The following is a 19515-nucleotide window of genomic DNA, read 5'->3' as shown; positions in this document are numbered from 1 at the left end:
GTTAAATCCATACTTCTTTTGCTCACCATGCCACCCCAGTTTAGACCCAGCCAAATGCAAATCAGTCTTGACCCTGTGCCTCATGGGCACGGTCCAGACCGAACTGCCGAACCAGGTCCTCCCTGGACTGGAAACAAACTGGAATGGCATGGTGAGCAAAAAAAAGATGGCTTTGGTCTCAGATCTCTGTACTGGGGTGAATGTTTGACATTGTTCTTCATTCTGTCCATCAATTGTTCTTTTTGCATTTGTCACCCTAAGTGAGACGGGTTTGCCCAGACATGTGTCCTGTGCTCTCCATGCCACTGTAGTAAAGCTATGCTGGCTGATGAGGGCTGACAGCCTGAAACCGGTCCTAGGATGCTTGTTTCCAGTCCAGGGAGGACCTGGCCTGGCAGTTCGGGTTGGACTGTTTCCATGGGGCACAGGATCAAAACTAATTTGCTTATGGCTGGGTCCAAACTTGAATGGCATGGTGCGCAAAAATACAATGGATTTGGTCCCAGATCTCTGTACTGGGGTGAATGTATGACATTGTTCTGCATTCTGTCCATCAATTGTTCTTTTTGCTTCTGTAAAGTGAAAGCACCTAACAAGCTCAGCGCAGCTCCATCAGTATCACTCAACCCGACACGCGCAGCGCCCCACAACCTCCTGCTAGTAACAGCCAAGAGTTTGTTTTTTTATGGATGGAACGATTGATGAGTTTGCGGGCACGACCCATGCGCCAAGAACAACCGCAAAACAGAGCACAAAGTCAAACAGGAGAAGAAGGAAGGACAGGAGATGTGGCAAACATGACACAAAAAGCAGTGAAAACCACATACAGAAGGAACAGACGGAGATGAATACAAAAACAGGGACTGACAACACAGTAATAAACCTTACAAATATGGCTTTGAAACAAGAAGAAGAAAAAATCCTCTCCTTAGGCTTGTCTTTTTGTACATATACAAACTTTAATTACACGCAAACCAGGGTAGATATATACCAGTTCATACGCAGGCTGAAATTACGCAAATATTTCTTCAACAACCTTAGAAATACGGACGAAGGCGAAAAGGAGGCCATGACCATTGCAGTATTAGGCACTCTGAGTGTTGCCGACATGACCCTACTAAGAGATATGACAGAGTTGGATTGTGAGGAAGAGACAGGCCAAATAACCACAATGGTAGCAGCAATCAGATCCGATTTGAACATTCTTGAAACAATTCAGATACCTTTTACACCCAAATCTGTTTTCACACCACTCATGCCTAAAGATGGAATCGATATTTTTTCAGACAGGGTCATCAAAGACCTCAAAGAATTGGCCATAAAAAGTCGCAATGAATTTATCAAATCCAAACACAACCTAATGACTGAATACTCCAATGTCATGCAAAAGATCAAAGAACGAACAGATATTGTAGTACGTTGGTCTGACAAAGGGGGAAATGTGGTCCTCTGACCCCTAGAAATGTACAACAGGGAGGCGATGACTCAGTTGCAAGACAGAAATTGCTACAACCGCATCAGTGCCACAAACATTATAAGCGTGAAAGAACATTTTCAAAAATCTCTTTATGAACTTGAGTTTCTGAAGAATGACCACCCAACAACGCCACAACTACACTTGATCCCAAAGATACACAAATACGCCATGTGCCCGCCTGGGAGACCAATCATACCCGCAATTGGGGGCCTATTTAAGAACATCAGTAGATTTATTGACTTTTTCCTACAGCCATTTGTCCAAAAACTACCAGCTTACATCAGAGACACTGGTGATTTTTTTATCAAAAATCTATGATTGAACTTGGAATGATGATTATGTATTAATGACATTAGGGTGCCAATTACGATCCTGTAAAAACCGGGTACGAACCGTCGGACGGAGCATATTCTCCGTCCGACGCGTACCCGGTCGTCAAAATATACAAACATGGAATTACGATTCGCACGGGAACACCATTTCCGTACGAATCGTAAAAAACCCCGACCGAACAAAAGAAACATACAAATGCGATCCGGGAAAGCGCCGACCTGACGTCGGGACGCTCGCAGCCTGCCATTCACGAACCAGGAATTACAATTCGCACCGACGTCATCCCGCACGGTGAATATTTTCCGGCTGCCAAAAACTGCCGGAAAATCAGGACGACGCGAACAAGGACCACCAGTACGCGACAGACAGACAGGACGACGCGAACAAGGAGGACCAGTACGCGACGGACACACAGGACGACGCAAACAAGGAGGACCAGTACGCGACGGACACACAGGACGACGCGAACAAGGAGGACCAGTACGCGACGGACACACAGGACGACGCAAACAAGGAGGCCCCGTACGCGACGGACAGACATGAACCCGAACCTACGTGTCATCCCGGCCCTCATAGCAGTCGACCTCCTCTACAGGTTCCGACGCAGACGCCGCAGAAGGTCAGAACAACTAAGGGAGGGGGGAAAGTGGGGTGGGGGGGTGGCAGGACCAGGGCAGGCCACAAACCCGCCACCAAAGTCACACAGCACACATGCCCTGGACATACCTGACTCCCAGGCCCTGGTCACTACGAGGGGGTGGGGGCGTGTCCAGCTAAGCCAGCGACCGCCACAACGGAAGTCCATCACGACGCGAACCAGCAACACAACCAGACATGTACGTCCCGTACCCACGCCTGAAGAGCGTGGGTACGAGTCGTACCACGCCCACACCCACGTCACCCCAACAATGGCGGGACGGCTCGTACCCACGTGGCAAAGGCCTGGGTACGGGCCGCACAAGCATCACATAGCGTGGGGACGGACAAGTACGGACCGTACCCCCACCCCGTATGCATGGAGCATACCCCCACCCCAACAGTGTAAGTACGACCCATACCCACACCCACGGAAGTATACGTCCCACCCCAACAGTGTAAGTACGACCCGTACCCTCACCTCGAATGCATGGAGCGTACCCCCACCCCAACAGTGTAAGTACGACCCCTACCCTCACCTCGAATACATGGAGCGTACCCCCACCCCAACAGTGTAAGTACGACACGTACCCCCACCTCGAATGCATGGAGCGTACCCCCACCCCAACAGTGTAAGTACGACCCCTACCCTCAGCCGCGTACGTATGGAGCGTACCCCCACCTCAACAGTGTAAGTACGACACGTACCCTCACCTCGAATGCATGGAGCGTACCCCCACCCCAACAGTGTAAGTACGACACGTACCCCCACCTCGAATGCATGGAGCGTACCCCCACCCCAACAGTGCAAGTACGACCCCTACCCTCAGCCGCGTACGTATGGAGCGTACCCCCACCCCAACAGTGTAAGTACGAACCGTACCCTCAGCCGCGTACGTATGGAGCGTACCCCCACCCCAACAGTGTAAGTACGACCCGTACCCTCACCTCGAATGCATGGAGCGTACCCCCACCCCAACAGTGTAAGTACGACACGTACCCTCACCTCGAATGCATGGAGCGTACCCCCACCCCAACAGTGTAAGTACGACCCGTACCCTCACCTCGAATGCATGGAGCGTACCCCCACCCCAACAGTGTAAGTACGACCCGTACCCTCACCTCGAATGCATGGAGCGTACCCCCACCCCAACAGTGTAAGTACGACACGTACCCCCACCTCGAATGCATGGAGCGTACCCCCACCCCAACAGTGTAAGTACGACACGTACCCCCACCTCGAATGCATGGAGCGTACCCACATCCGTGCATGTCATGAGCGTACATATTGTGAAATTGGAGAGGTGGGTGCAGAGTCCTCCCAGCAGTGCCCTGAGACAGGAGGGGTGGGTGCAGAGACCTCCCAGCAGTGCCCTGAGACAGGAGGGGTGGGGGCCTATCACTCCCAGCAGTGCCCTGAGACAGGAGGGGTGTGTGCAGAGTCCTCCCAGCAGTGCCCTGAGACAGGAGGGGTGGGGGCCTATCACTCCCAGCAGTGGCCTGAGACAGAAGGGGTGGGGGCCTATCACTCCCAGCAGTGCCCTGAGACAGGAGGTGTGGGTGCAGAGACCTCCCAGCAGTGCCCTGAGACAGGAGGTGTGGGTGCAGAGACCTCCCAGCAGTGCCCTGAGACAGGAGGGGTGGGTGCAGAGTCCTCCCAGCAGTGCCCTGAGACAGGAGGGGTGGGTGCAGAGTCCTCCCAGCAGTGCCCTGAGACAGGAGGGGTGTGTGCAGAGTCCTCCCAGCAGTGCCCTGAGACAGGAGGGGTGGGTGCAGAGTCCTCCCAGCGGTGCCCTGAGACAGGAGGGGTGGGTGCAGAGTCCTCACAGCAGTTCCCTGAGACAGGAGGGGTGGGGGCAGAGTCCTCCCAGCAGTGCCCTGAGACAGGAGGGGTGGGGGCCTATCACTCCCAGCAGTGCCCATGGAACGCAAAGGGTGGAGTAGTCACATATACCATGCCCACAAATGTCAGTGAGGTGCACAAATACCCTGCAGTACATGTACCACATGTGTGCGAGGCTGGGAGTATACGCATGCATAGCGCAGAAAAGATAACATGTACACATGAAGTCATGTCAATATGCCACATACACAAGTACAATGACTACCAAGGATGCCACCAATGATGCAGGTGGAGACATCGCTCAGCATGCATGTGCAAAGGTGAAGGACTAGCTCACACACTCAGCTAATGGACACACAGCTCTGTGCTAAAGTCAGGGGACACCCTGCAGGGAAGAAGTCAGGGTACACAGAGGAAGGAATACACCTTGGGACAATTGCAACATGCAGCAACTGCATACATGAATGGAGAAAGGTAGCTAACACCGTGTGAGGCACACAGATCCCAGGGTCCACCCTATGAGCAGCACACTACTACATTTCCCACACACCCAACACATGACCAACACCCACAACCATGTAGCAGCCCCACCAACAGCAATGCCAGCAATGCAGGAGTGTTCCAAGGGAAAAAAATAAATAGCTTTATTCAGCATGAGCAAAAAACTAGTATGACGTAAGTCCAATATTAACAAAGCCCATAGGGCAGTCCAGGAGTCCCAGCTGGATGGGGGACACAGTGGGATGCGTGTCCCCTAGCTTGCCTGCACAGTTACAATCCGTTGTCTTCCACAGGGGTGAGGGCATCATGTGGGGGTGAGGAAACAGGCACCGCAGGGACAGGACCGCTTGCGGGGTGGTGTCAATGTGGGGCTCAGGGACAGAGCGGCCATGAAGGAGTCCTTGGGGGAGATGTGGCCAGGAGAGCTGAGGGGAGGGGATTTGGAGGGAGTGGATTGGGTGGAATGCGGACTCCCACTCTGGCTGCGTGTCACACGTTTGCCCCCCGACCCAGTGGGTGTGCCTACTGCACCCTGTGTGTGCGTGTCAGGAGGTGTGCGGCGGACCTTCCCTGCTGGTGTGGTGCCTGTGTCTGTTGTGGTGGGTGCATGCTTACGTCTGTGTGTATGTGGGACAGGCATGGGAGTGGGAATTGTGGAAGAGCAGGGGTAGGGGGTGGGACATAGCGCTGCAGGAGACCCACTGCTGCAGTCAGTGTGGAGTCTATGGACCTCAGCAAGTTGCGTTGGTCAGCCTGCGAAGAATGAATGCCCTCCAAGTATGCCTCCATGTTGTTGAGGACCTGGCTGTGGCCATGGAGGACATTAAGGATCGCAGTCTGACCAATCTGCAACTGCCGCTGGATGTCCACAGACTCAGCATGTGGAGACAGGGGCAGGGGTGCGGTGCCTGGCAGGAAGGAGACATGTGGGGACCGGGCGCGCTGGGAAGGGACACGAGCACGTGGGAGGCGGCTGATGCCAATGGAGGGGGCGGTGCCAGATGTAGGGCTGCTGTCAGATGGTGGTGCAGCCACCGCCCACTCGGAGTGATCCTCCTCGGACCCGTCAGCTTCATACTCTGTTGTGCCAGTCGACAGGTCCCCGGGTTCACTCTCCACCGCCTCAGTCCCACTCGAAGTGCCAGCCCCGATGTCACCGCTGGCACTGGTGCTCGGTCCCTCCGCGCCGTCTGTGTCCATGTCTCCCTCCGTGTCCCCCGACGATGCTGTGGGCAGGGTGAAGAGACAGAAATTAATCATACACCTGTATACATATGTCACATGAGTCAAATCTACTTAGGTCACAGTGCATACCCTGAAACAAAGGAAGAGTTACAACTACAAAACAAGGTACATATGTAGGCCCTGCAAGACACAGTTGTGTGACCCACCATGCCATGGAAAAACTATGGAGAGCATGACACAATAGCAAATGAGATGACATGGAATTTTGACTGAGGAGCAAGGCCCTGGGGACAATCCAGCACTGCATCTGCACCACACAGCGTGGCAGTCAATAGGGATGAGCAGGGACCATAGCCAGGAACTAGAGGCACATGCAGCATAGCTAATACTGAGAACATGCCCACCCTGACTGGCACAATGCACCTTGAGTGTATGTCCAGACAAACATCACACACTGGCCAGTCCTAGCAAGGAGATGACAGGTCTTGACATGTAGGCCATGCCCGCACCACCCACCCCCTACATGAGACAAATCTGTGGAGACACAGGAAGCACTTACATCTCTTAGTCAGGGTGAAATACACATGGGATGCAAAACTTCAATATTGCACACAAACTACCCAAGGTGCGGCTGTCCAAATTATCATGTACAAATGGGCATCATCAGATGATTGCAACAAGACACAAAGGCAATGGCCACCGTGAGTATGTAATAGGAAAATCAGGTCAGGCTGTACAGTGGACACTTGCAATACATCTCACGTCAATATACATGGTGCCAGGGGACAATGGCACAGAGCACAACCTATGCTGTAGACACAGAGATTGTCGACAATCTCGGCTTACACACATGAGACCTAGGAAAAGATGCCCCTGGGGACAGTAGTGGCCACACAACTCCATGCACCTGAAGGGAAATGACTGCAACACACGCTAACATCCCTGCACTATGCGTAACGCACAATCATGCACATCATGTCACAGGCCACCACATGGGACATGCCTGCTGGAAGGCCTTGCACTCGAGAGATTAACTCCCATGTCTGGAATCAGCATTAGTGCCAACTGACATGGAACCCACAAGTCCAGAACTGGACAGGGCACAGGCAAGGTCACTAAACCTGTTACACACCACCCCCACACATGATGCTGCAGGCATTGGACACTTGGAGAACGTGTCAGGCTACATAACTTTGTGATGGAGTGACTACACAGAGACCAGGGAACACATTGCAAGGAGGGGAAGGCAGGCAGGAGAGCACTGCAATACTGTGGGGAATAGGATCTGCACAGCACCATAAACCCTGGAAGTGTATCCATGGAACATTGCACTTACAAATGCTGGTGAAACACAACAAACACACACATGTACCTACCCCCTTCAAGCTGCTGCATCTCCTGTAGACGCCTGTCCAAGTCAGGAAAGACCACCGCCAGCACACGTTTCTGGATGTGGGAGAGACGGCGGCGCCCGCGGTTCTTGTGGCTCTCAGGTGAGTCCCCCAGCAGGACCCGTGCTATCCTCCGCGTCCAGCACCGGATATCCTGCCAGCGTTTCCTCACCTGGGTCAGGCGCCGCTTCCGACCTTCCGACCTCCTCACGGCGCTGACGGCGTCCAGCCATATCTGCTCCTTGGCAGAGGCGTCTACCTGTGAGGATGGACAAGTGACACTACATCAATACACCTGGCACATGTCACAGGGACACAGATTAGAACACATTCGCTGTTTACAACAAGGCCTAGTATGCATCCAACGCATTGCACCTTTGTCATAGGGACATGATCCTCTGGGGAAGGGCAAAAGCAGTACGTGCCATTGAAAGGACACAGGTGGAATGAGGGCAACGACACAATCAAAGATCCAGCCTCACATTGTGCATCACACCCACCCCTCCTGTCTCAGGGCACTGCTGGGAGTGATAGGCCCCCACCCCTCCTGTCACAGGGCACTGCTGGGAGTGATAGGCCCCCACCCCTCCTGTCTCAGGGCACTGCTGGGAGTGATAGGCCCCCACCCCTCCTGTCTCAGGGCACTGCTGGGAGGACTCTGCACCCACCCCTCCTGTCTCAGGGCACTGCTGTGAGGACTCTGCACCCACCCCTCCTGTCTCAGGGCACTGCTGGGAGGACTCTGCACACACCCCTCCTGTCTCAGGGCACTGCTGGGAGTGATAGGCCCCCACCCCTCCTGTCTCAGGGCACTGCTGGGAGGACTCTGCACACACCCCTCCTGTCTCAGGGCACTGCTGGTAGTGATAGGCCCCCACCCCTCCTGTCTCAGGGCACTGCTGGGAGGACACTGCACCCACCCCTCCTGTCTCAGGGCACTGCTGGGAGGACTCTGCACCCACCCCTCCTGTCTCAGGGCACTGCTGGGAGGACTCTGCACACACCCCTCCTGTCTCAGGGCACTGCTGGGAGTGATAGGCCCCCACCCCTCCTGTCTCAGGGCACTGCTGGGAGGACTCTGCACCCACCCCTCCTGTCTCAGGGCACTGCTGGGAGGACTCTGCACCCACCCCTCCTGTCTCAGGGCACTGCTGGGAGGACTCTGCACACACCCCTCCTGTCTCAGGGCACTGCTGGGAGTGATAGGCCCCCCCTCCTGTTTCAGGGCACTGCTGGGAGGACTCTGCACACACCCCTCCTGTCTCAGGGCACTGCTGGGAGTGATAGGCCCCCACCCCTCCTGTCTCAGGGGACTGCTGGGAGGACTCTGCACCCACACCTCCTGTCTCAGGGCACTGCTGGGAGGACTCTGCACACACCCCTCCTGTCTCAGGGCACTGCTGGGAGTGATAGGCCCCCACCCCTCCTGTCTCAGGGCACTGCTGGGAGGACTCTGCACCCACCCCTCCTGTCTCAGGGCACTGCTGTGAGGACTCTGCACCCACCCCTCCTGTCTCAGGGCACTGCTGGGAGACATCAGGCATTCCCCCCCTGGGACCCCCCCTACAGTACATAGCATGTTTGTCACACCTGGACACAATGGCAGAAGTCACAGTCACAAAAAAGGGACACAGTCTGTGGCAGTGGACACTGCACTCACCTGATAACCTGGTCGCCCATACAGCATGGGGTACCGTGGGAGGATCACATCCACCAAAGCCATGTTCTCCTCCAGGGTGAATGGCTGTGACCTCTCCACAGCCCTTGACATGGTTCCAGGGAATCAGTAGCAGCAGCTGGGTCGTGGAATACAGAGATGTGCAGGCAAGTGCTCAATCATGGGACCTGGCTGCCTTATATCTGCCTTGCTGGCCCATCTCATGCACAGGAGTACAGAGTGATTGGTCATATACATTTGCATCCTATGTTTCCTCCAATCCCTTCAAACCTAGCAGTCTGTGGGTTCTCTATCGGTTTCATTCTCCTGCATGATGTCAGCCCCACAAACACATTGCAACAAAGTTGAAGAATTCCAACTGACTTCTGCTGTGCACCTTCCAGAAGAATTTCGAAATTTGAACTTGGTCTCCATGACAACCAGCATGCATGTAGGCCTTAATACTTGTCCCCTATGTAATTTGGAGCGTCACACACAGGTACGGTGCGTTTCGGGGCCCTAGGGCACCCCAAATGCATTGCAACGGCCCGTAAGCGCGTGCCTACGTTCACTATCACTATGGGTGTCCTCGCGTATGCGTACTCGTAGTGATAGTGAGCGTACATGCGAGTGTACGGCCCGTACCACTACGAGTACGCATACGCGAGGAGACCCATACTGATAGTGAGCGTACATGCGTGTGTACGGCCCGTACCCCTACGAGTACGCATACGCGAGGAGACCCATACTGATAGTGAGCGTACATGCGTGTGTACGGCCCGTACCACTACGAGTACGCATACGCGAGGACACCCATAGTGATAGTGAGCGTACATGCGTGCGTACGGCCCTATCACTATGGGTGTCCTCGCGTATGCGTACTCGTAGTGGTACGGGCCGTACACACGCATCTACGCTCACTATCAGTATGGGTCTGCTCGCGTATGCGTACTCGTAGTGGTACGGGCCGTACACACGCATCTACGCTCACTATCAGTATGGGTCTGCTCGCGTATGCGTACTCGTAGTGGTACGGACCGTACAAATGCCTGTACGCTCGCCATCACGATGGGTACACATACGGCAGCACTCCCATAGTGATTTGGGAACGTACACAGGCCCTCTTAGCAGCAGTACGGCGGTTTTTACACATCACAGTGGTGATAGGCGGCACACAGGTAGGAATAGGGCGGACATACTTGTCCATGGATGGACATACTTGTCCATGGATGGACATACTTGTCCAGGAATGGACATCAAGCCATCATCTGTGCATTACTACATGTGTGGGGCACAGGTGTGACAGGCTGTGATGTGGAACATTACTCCTGAGTGGAGAAGGCACCACATGTATGATGAGATGTGTACAGGTGTACTGTGTGACGGTGCAATGTGTGCCAGGCATGACCTTGACTCCTTTGACATGTGTGCATGTCGTACTGCACACTTGGGGTGAGCGTCACTGGCATGGCACGGACACCAACACACGGAAGTGTCCCCTGATGCCCGGTACAGGGGTTACCACACCTGCCTTGTCACTACCCACGGTGCACAATGTGACTATGTCATGTATGTGTGGGGGCTTCCCATCAGGTTGATGTTGGAGCACACTCAAAAGCTGCAGCTGTTGCAGCAACCAATATGTGTCTGTGTGTAGATTGACATTGCACACTGTTCCGCACACCATGCCACATGTGGTATCGGATGTGAGGTGCACATGTATGCATGGGACACGGAGTAGCGTGACAAGGACATGTCTGCATCCTCACAATGATTGTGTGGTGAGTCATGACATGTGCACCTTCATGGCAAGGTGTGTGGGCTGTCCTAGTGTAATGTCATGTGACCTGTGGCTCTATTGTTCCGCTACCAGTCTCTGCAATCGGCATCCTACTTCTGCTGATGTGTGGGCGTATGTCACTCCTGTCTTGCGTCTGGCTGTTCACTTGCACTGGGACACAGCTATTCCCATGGCATGGCATGGGGAGGTTCTCAATCTCCGTGTGTAGCTGGGTCGTGGTAGGAGTGTCACCTGGCAGCCATACCTGTCCTGGGCATGTAGCACATACCTGACTCCCTATGTAGCATATGTGTATTGACAGATTAGCATGTGCTCAGTACAAATGATTTGTTGTTGTGGTGCACTCACTCTTCCTTGTCACTTCCAAATTACTGCAGAGCGCCGCCTCTTCCCCGAGCAATGCCGGACTTGGCTGACATGCGGGAGAATGATCGGATCCGGTGCTACCGCTTCCCACGACGGTTGATTCAGGAGTTGACGGCGAGACTGGCACCACACCTGGAACCGCAGCACAGGTATCCTACGGCACTGACACCCCAGCTGAAGGTAATGGCAGCCCTACATTTTCTCGCCACGGGTACCTTTCAATATACCATAGCTCATGTTGGTGGCATGTCCCAGAGCATGTTCTGCCATGTGCTGCATGATTTCTTAGAGGCCATGTTGATTCACCTGGATGACTTCATCAAGTTCCCAACCCCTGAACAGTTGACTGCGGTCAAGCGTGGATTCTATGCCCTGGGAGGGATGCCCCATGTCATTAGGTCCATAGATGGGACACATGTAGCTTTGGTACCACCACACGCACGGGAGGTAGCGTACCGCAATCGGAAGCACTACCACTCCATCAATGCCCTTGTGGTGTGTCAGTCCAACATGGTGATTTCACATGTCTGTGCTCGTTTTCCAGGATCAGCACACGATGCCCACATCATGAGGTGTAGCAGGATGCCTGAAATGATGATGCAGCTGCGCAACGAAAGAGCATGTGTTGTTGGTGGGTACAGTCTGTCTGTCCTGTATTTTGCATAGCCTACCAGCACGACCGCTTCACCAGTTCTAACGATGTCCATGTGCTTCCCATGTAGGGGACGCTGGCTATCCCAACATGCCTTGGCTGCTCACACCTCTCCGCAACCCCATCACGCCGGCCCAGCTCCGCTACAACACCGCCCATGGCCGGACAAGGCGAGTGATAGAGAGGACGTTTGGCCTGCTGAAGAGCCGCTTTCGGTGCCTCCACAAGACCGGCGGCGCCCTCCCATATGCCCCTGCGAAGGTCTGCAAAATCTTCATGGTCTGCTGTATGCTGCACAACATGGCAGTTGAGAAAGCTGTGCCACTCATCCTGGATCAACATGACGAGGACCATCCACCCGTGGAGGACGAAGGGCTTGGCAATGGGGCTAGTGATGTGGAGGATGTGGAGCCGCAGGAGGACATCCGGACTCGGCTCATACGCGACTTCTTTGCTTAGTGGTGAGTACCAGTCTCTGAGTGTGCACGCATTTGTCCCCGTGTGGCATGTGTTGTGATGTGTGTGTCCACCTGCATGTATGGCACGTGAGTCAGAGGTGTGTGTGGGTGTGTCACTGGAGTGATGGTGCCAGTGATGGTTGTATTTCCCCAGTCATAAATGTGACCTAGCATGTTGTCATCCATACATGTGTCGAGTAAATGCACATGCAAGTGGCTGTGCTTTTTGTGGCTGACTTCTTGTGTGTCTCTCTTCCCCAGGTACTTGCGCATGACGTCTGCTGCTGGCATTGTTGTGGCACTGCTATTCCTCATGGACACGTCATCGTGGGCTGACTCAGCGTTACAGGCACGGACACGTTTTGAAGTCTCCATAGGGTAAGGGATGCATCAGGGGTGTATTGGGTGTGGGAGTTGGTCACGATGTATGCACACTGCCCCTGTCGATGTTTGGTTCCTCTGCAGCCATGTAGCATCACCATGGGACACGACATGCAGCTGTTTACACCTGAATAGATGGTCGGACTGGTTGACAGTCATCAGTGATGGGATAGTGGATTGTGATGATGGCATCAATGTGTGTGACACTGCCCTCGGACACATACGGTTAGCATTGGCTTGACATGGTGTGGGACTTCCACATCAGCGGATCTATGGTGTATGGCAGGCTCTCCGTGTGCAGCTGTGGGTGTTTAGCTGTTAGCCGACGCTTGTGTGCCAGTTCCATGGCTATCACGCATTTGTGCTGCAGAAGGGGGGTGCCAGTGTAGGACCCACATGTTACTCCACAAGATGTGTTCATGTGTACTTCAAGTTGCCTCTGCAATCCCGAAAACATGACTAATAAAGGTGTCCCTATGCCTCCAAGGGGCCTCTTCTCAGTCAATGCTGGTGTGTTGCCACGGTGCATCCAGCATGTCTGGCATGGTATTCCCTGATTGTGGCTATGTGTCAATGTGTCGAGTAGCAAGATGCAAGCTGTGTGTGTGGGCTGAGACTGTGTAGTGGGCATGATGTCCATGACTGTGTGGGTATTGTGACATGTGCCATCCCCATTTATCCAACGTTGGCCAGGCCCCCATTCTCTGCATCCACCGGACTCAAGCTTGCAGGACATGGTTCTGCCACCTGTCTACACATACCTGGGTGCCCCCCAGGACACTCCACATGATCCCTGACCTCTGCGCATGACTGTTGCTGTACTCAATATGTCTGTCGGCACGGTTGTGCGGCCACCCCCTCAGCTGGTTGGGCCCATCACGGGTGTGTATGGTGCTCCATGTCTGTCTTGCCTAATACACTGTGACCCGTGTGTCCTGTGCCAGACTCAGGCCCCAGGGTGTGGATGGTTGAAGTCAAAAGATAACTCAGGCATGTTTAGACTTTGCAAGACACATGTAAGGTAATAATGCAACCAGCAGGCATCTTCTCTTCATGGTGTAATTTTTTTTTTTGTGGGGGGGTGGGGGTGGGTTTTATCACGTGAGGGGCTTTCCGGGAGTTTGGAATCCAAAGTTCAGTAGGGGAGTTGGTGTCCTTGCCATTGGGAATCCTCATAGTCCATGCCACAGTCTTTGTCAACATTGGTCAGACAGTGACCAGCAGGGCCATGTGGCAGAGAATGTCTCGTGATGCTGTGATGCTGTTGCTCCAGTGGGCCAGGTGCCAGGCCAGGTGTCCTGGGATGTGATGTTGCGCCGACCCTCACGGTCTTTTCCGTGGACGACCCGCCCTCCTGCGGGGACCCTCAGAAGCAGGCCGTGACGACGTCTGGGATGCTCCATCTGATGTTTCCTCCTCCTCCTCCTGATCCCTCCCTGTGGGTGGTGATGTTCTCCGCCTTCTGGCACAGGGAGGGTCGGCCATCCGACGGAGTGTATCGTGAATCCCCTGGAACACCGTCACTTGCTCAGCCTGTCTGTCCTCCATCCGTCCTTGGTGTCGCTGTAGACAGGCATGTTGCTGGGCCTGCTGGGTCTTTATCTCATCGAGGGTCCCCTTGATCTCATTGAGGGTGGACACAACCTGGGCCATGCCCGTGGTGTCCTGCCGGTATGTGTCCATGATGTTACGGACATGGGCAAATACCGGTTCCCCAGCCAACTGGTCAGGCTCGCGCCTCCGCCGTCCTCCACTCCCACCACCCCTGCCCACTTGCACCTGGCCTGCCCTTGTGGGTACATCGGGTCTCCGGGAGCCCTGAGGGGGTGGCATTGGCGTTGTCGGCTGCCTCCTCCTGGGTGCCCGGGACACCGTGTCCCTCCTGGCCAGCCTGGCTGCATTGTGGTGGTGGGGCAGGGATCCTGGGTGTCTCCTGGGATGTGGCAGGAGTGGGGGTGGTGGTTGGCACAGTTGTACCTGACGCAGGTGCTGCAGGTGGTTGGACACCAGAGGGGCCAGGTTGGTTGGGCTCGTCCACAGAGTGGTGAGAGTGGTCGCTGCCGGTGGGATCGGGCTCCTGCAGATCCGGGTCCTGTGAGTCTTCCCCCCCAGTGTTGGGGGGTGAACCACGACGTTGACCTGTGTGTGAGAGAGACAATGTTAATTTTGGTCCATGCAACATCCATGTTTCATCAGTTTCAAAGTTGGCACTTTTCCTCTTGGAATTAGGATCTGTCTTGCATTCCACTCACAGTGCACTTGTGCATGGGTGTGTCCCTTGGGCACCACTTTGGCCCCTTTAGCTATGTGTGGCACAGTCTCACTTGCTGCGTCAAGTGTGACTGCAGTCAGCAGTGGAGTGGGCAGGTGTGGCGGCCATGCATTGGCGCCTTCCGTGTAGCACTGTACATGTGCACATGGAGTGGATCCACACACTTATATGATGCAGGTAGCTGTTGTTGTGCTCGTGAACAGGTTGTGACATGGCCCTGTGTTTTGCCATGGAGAAGAGGGGGGGTTCTGGCACTGGCCACCCTTGGCTACATGCACGCAGTCTACCTGCTGACGAGCAGACATTCCCACACGCCACACGGCTGATTTGCTCTCCCTGTGTCTTGCTCCCTCTCTGTCCCCCTCTCCCTCCCTCTGTGTGTCAGCCTCCTCCCTCTGTCCGTGTCCCCCACCCTCTCTGTCCCCCTCTCCCTCCCTCTCTCTCCCCCTCTCCCTCCCTCCATGTGTCAGCCTCCTCCCTCTGTCCGTGTCCCTGTGTCTCCCACCCTCTCTGTCCCCCTCTCCCTCCCTCTCTGTCCCCCTCTCCCTCCCTCCGTGTGTCAGCCTCCTCCCTCTGTCCCCCTCTCCCTCCCTCTCTGTCCCCCTCTCCCTCCCTCTGTGTGTCAGCCTTCTCCCTCTGTCCCCCTCTCCCTCCCTCTCTGTCCCCCTCTCCCTCCCTCTATGTCCCCCTCTCCCTCCCTCTGTGTGTCACCCTCTGTCACCTCAGGCCAGCTTCCTGGGCACACACTGTTAGCAGATCATTGAATGGCCCTTGGCTTGTTGATGTGAGTTTGTTTCTGATCTCCAGGCACCCATTGGGTGTAGTGTGTGTCTGTGCGCTGCTGCTGTGGTGGTGTGTGCTGCCACTCTTTCACAATGTTGGCTGTTCATTAGCTGCTGTCATGTGCAAGAACGTGCCGTCACCCCCATGTGTTGATGCAAGGCATCCGCCATTTGCTGGCGAGTCTTTCCTGTGTGGGGACACAGTGTTTGTCTGGCTGTGACCTAGGCCATATGGGCAGAGGGCATTGTTGTCTGCTTCTGAGTTGCACTATGTGGATTTTGTGGCCCACCCTCCCGCCATCCGGGTTACCGTGTCAGGTGTTGGTGTCTTCTGTGGCCTGTGACTTGACATTGTCCAGCTGGGTGCATGGGGCATGGTGGCGGCAGTGGCATGTGCGTGTTCATGGAGTGTGGTTGAGTCATGCGATGGCTTGGGGTGGTTGCGTGCCTGTTAGTGATTTTGGTTGTGGATGACGTTCCCCCCATGTGAGGTGCGTTGTTTGTGTACTCACCCGGGTTCCGGAGTCCTTCTAATCCGTCCACTGCCTCCACCGGCAGTATGGCCATCACCCTCTCCTCCCAGGGCTGGTAGTGTACGGGTCTGCGGGAGGGCCCTCCTCCAGTGGCGTTGGCCTGGTTGTGTTCCTCCTGCATCTTGGCTCGGACCCTCCTCCGCAGATCGTACCACCTGGATTGGCATTCATGCCTGGTCCTTCTGGTGTGCCCAACAGCATTCACAGCATCGATGATGGTCTGCCACATGGCTGTTTTTGCTGCCATGCTGGTGTTTCTGACCAATGTTCCAAAGAGCTGTGGCTCGACTCTGAGGATTTCATCGACAAGAACCTCCAACTCTCGGTTACTGAACTTTGGATTCTTGGTAGTGGGCATGGTGAGGGGTGTGGGTGTGGATGGTGGGGGGGGGTGGATGGTGGGGGGGGTGTGTGGATGGTTGTGGGTGTGTGGGTGTGGTTGTGCAGGTGTGTGTGTGAATGTGATGAGGGGGTGTTTGTGAAGGTGGTTGTGTGAAGGTGTGCAAGTGTAAGGTGTGGTGAAGCTTGTAGTAAGGTGCTGTAAGTTGTCTGTGGTGTCTGGCAGCAGTGAGTCTGTTGCAAAGGCTCATGGTTTGTGTGTGTGGGCCCTTTTTATTGGTCCATTGGTGGGTGTGGCTGTGTTTGAACTTTGGGTGGGTGTGTTATAAGGAGTGGTGGTGTTTAGGGCCTCTGTTTGTTTTTGGCAGTTGCAGGTCAGTGTATGTGTTTTTTTAGTGTTGAATGGCCATGTTTAGTGGCTTTGTGCCATTCGAATAGTGTATTCTTGTGTTGTTTTGTTTTGTCCTGGTTGTGTACGTGCGTTTTGAGCGTGTGTACGGTGTGTACATGGGCCATTTGGTTGTACGGTGCTGTCCTTGTGTGTGGCTTGGTACGACTCGTTCATGCGGTAGTGATGTTGGGGCCTGGGGTGCGCTCCGTACTTAGGAGGTTGTGTTGGGTGTGCGACAGGAACGTACTGGGGTGTAGGTACACGGGGGTACGACACGTACAGGGGTGGGGGTACGACTCGAACGTACTGGGGGGTAGGTACACGGGGGTACGACACGTACAGGGGTGGGGGTACGACTCGAACGTACTGGGGTGTAGGTACACGGTGGTACGACACGTACAGGGGTGGGGGTACGACTGGAACGTACTGGGGTGTAGGTACACGGGGGTACGACACGTACAGGGGTGGGGGTACGACTCGAACGTACTGGGGTGTAGGTACACGGTGGTACGACATGTACAGGGGTGGGGGTACGACTGGAACGTACTGGGGTGTAGGTACACGGGGGTACGACACGTACAGGGGTGGGGGTACGACTCGAACGTACTGGGGTGTAGGTACACGGTGGTACGACACGTACAGGGGTGGGGGTACGACTCGAACGTACTGGGGTGTAGGTACACGGGGGTACGACACGTACAGGGGTGGGGGTACGACTCGAACGTACTGGGGTGTAGGTACATGGGGGTATGACACGTACAGTGGTGGGGGTATGACTGGAACGTACTGGGGTGTAGGTACACGGGGGTACGACACGTACAGGGGTGGGGGTACGACTGGAACGTACTGGGGTGTAGGTACACGGGGGTACGACACGTACAGGGGTGGGGGTACGACTCGAACGTACTGGGGTGTAGGTACACGGGGGTACGACACGTACAGGGGTGGGGGTACGACTCAAACGTACTGGGGTGTAGGTACACGGTGGTACCACACGTACAGGGGTGGGGGTACGACTGGAACGTACTGGGGTGTAGGTACACGGGGGTACGACACGTACAGGGGTGGGGGTACGACTGGAACGTACTGGGGTGTAGGTACACGGGGGTACGACACGTACAGGGGTGGGGGTACGACTCGAACTTACTGGGGTGTAGGTACACGGGGGTATGACACGTACAGGGGTGGGGGTAGGACTCCAACGTATTGGGGTGTAGGTACACGGGGGTACGACACGTACAGGGGTGGGGGTACGACTGGAACGTACTGGGGTGTACATACACGGGTGGGGGTTCGACACGTACACGGGTGTACATACAGGGGGGGGTGTACATTAACGGGGAGTACGACTCGAACGTATGGGTGCTGGGGGGAGTGTTGGGCGCGTATGCGGGCACATGTCTCCATGGTTGCAATGGGAGTTCGGTGCGGACGTTGTTTTTACCATACGGTTGTGAGATCGGACGCACGGGTGGGATCGTGATTCCTCGGTCGGACTTCGCTTTTCACGTTTGTACGGTAAATCGTCCGAGGACGTGTCGGACACATTTTCCGACCCGAGGACGTGTGGGGAATGATTCCCAATGCGGTTCGTATGGACTTTTTACCATGCGAATCGTGATTGCCAGTTCGTACGGCACTTGTACGATTCGTACGGTAAAAAGACCGGATACGAGTCGTACGGGAATTTTTTTTACCGGATCATAATTGGCACCTAGATGTCCAGAGTGTATACACCAGCATTAGACACAGGGATGGCCTGAATGCACTAAGTCACTACCTGGGCACTAGACACCTAGGGCTGCTCCAACATACACTCATGCTGCTACAAATGGCAGAATGGCGCCTGGATAATAATATCGTTAGACAAATAATGGGGTGACACAGTATCCCTCAGAACCTGGGCAGTAAGTTTATAAGGTAAACAGTGGTTCCGTTGGGTGAAAGTATTGCTTTACGCATTAGGCATAGTCAGGCGTTATTCAGATAATATACAATAATTAAATAATTAAACTGTAAGCAACACACCAGACAATTCAAATGCAAAACAAATTCTTTATAAATAAATTACGTCATTCATATATGTATGCATCAATATTTCGTGAAGGGCCGTCAAGCAATAGTGTGATAACACAAGTGACACAGTGAATAATAAGTGCTCAGTGACAGTGTGCGTGATATGTACAGTAGTTTAAAATCGAGGATATTCGAAAGTGGCCAGGGGGTGTACAATAGTAAAACTGCGTAATGGGAGAGTTCCTTTTGGCGCAGATTCTATGCGAAGGTCCACATGATAGTCGACGTTTCAACCCTAGTACTGCACTTTTGATAGGTCAGTGCGGGTCTTCATCAGGACTTGAATTAAGTGTGACGGCCTGTAAGTGACAAGAGGACTTGGTCAGGTGTGGTGACATTAAATAAAGGATCTATGTACTGAAGGTGGTGGATGACTCGATTTTAAACTACTGTACATATCACGCACACTGTCACTGAGCACTTATTATTCACTGTGTCACT

The sequence above is a fragment of the Triturus cristatus genome, chromosome 5_2 (genome assembly GCF_964204655.1).
Source record: "Triturus cristatus chromosome 5_2, aTriCri1.1, whole genome shotgun sequence".
Lineage (NCBI taxonomy): Eukaryota > Metazoa > Chordata > Amphibia > Caudata > Salamandridae > Triturus > Triturus cristatus.
The sequence above is the reverse complement of the archived record's forward strand: the minus strand, read 5'-3'. Positions refer to the sequence as shown.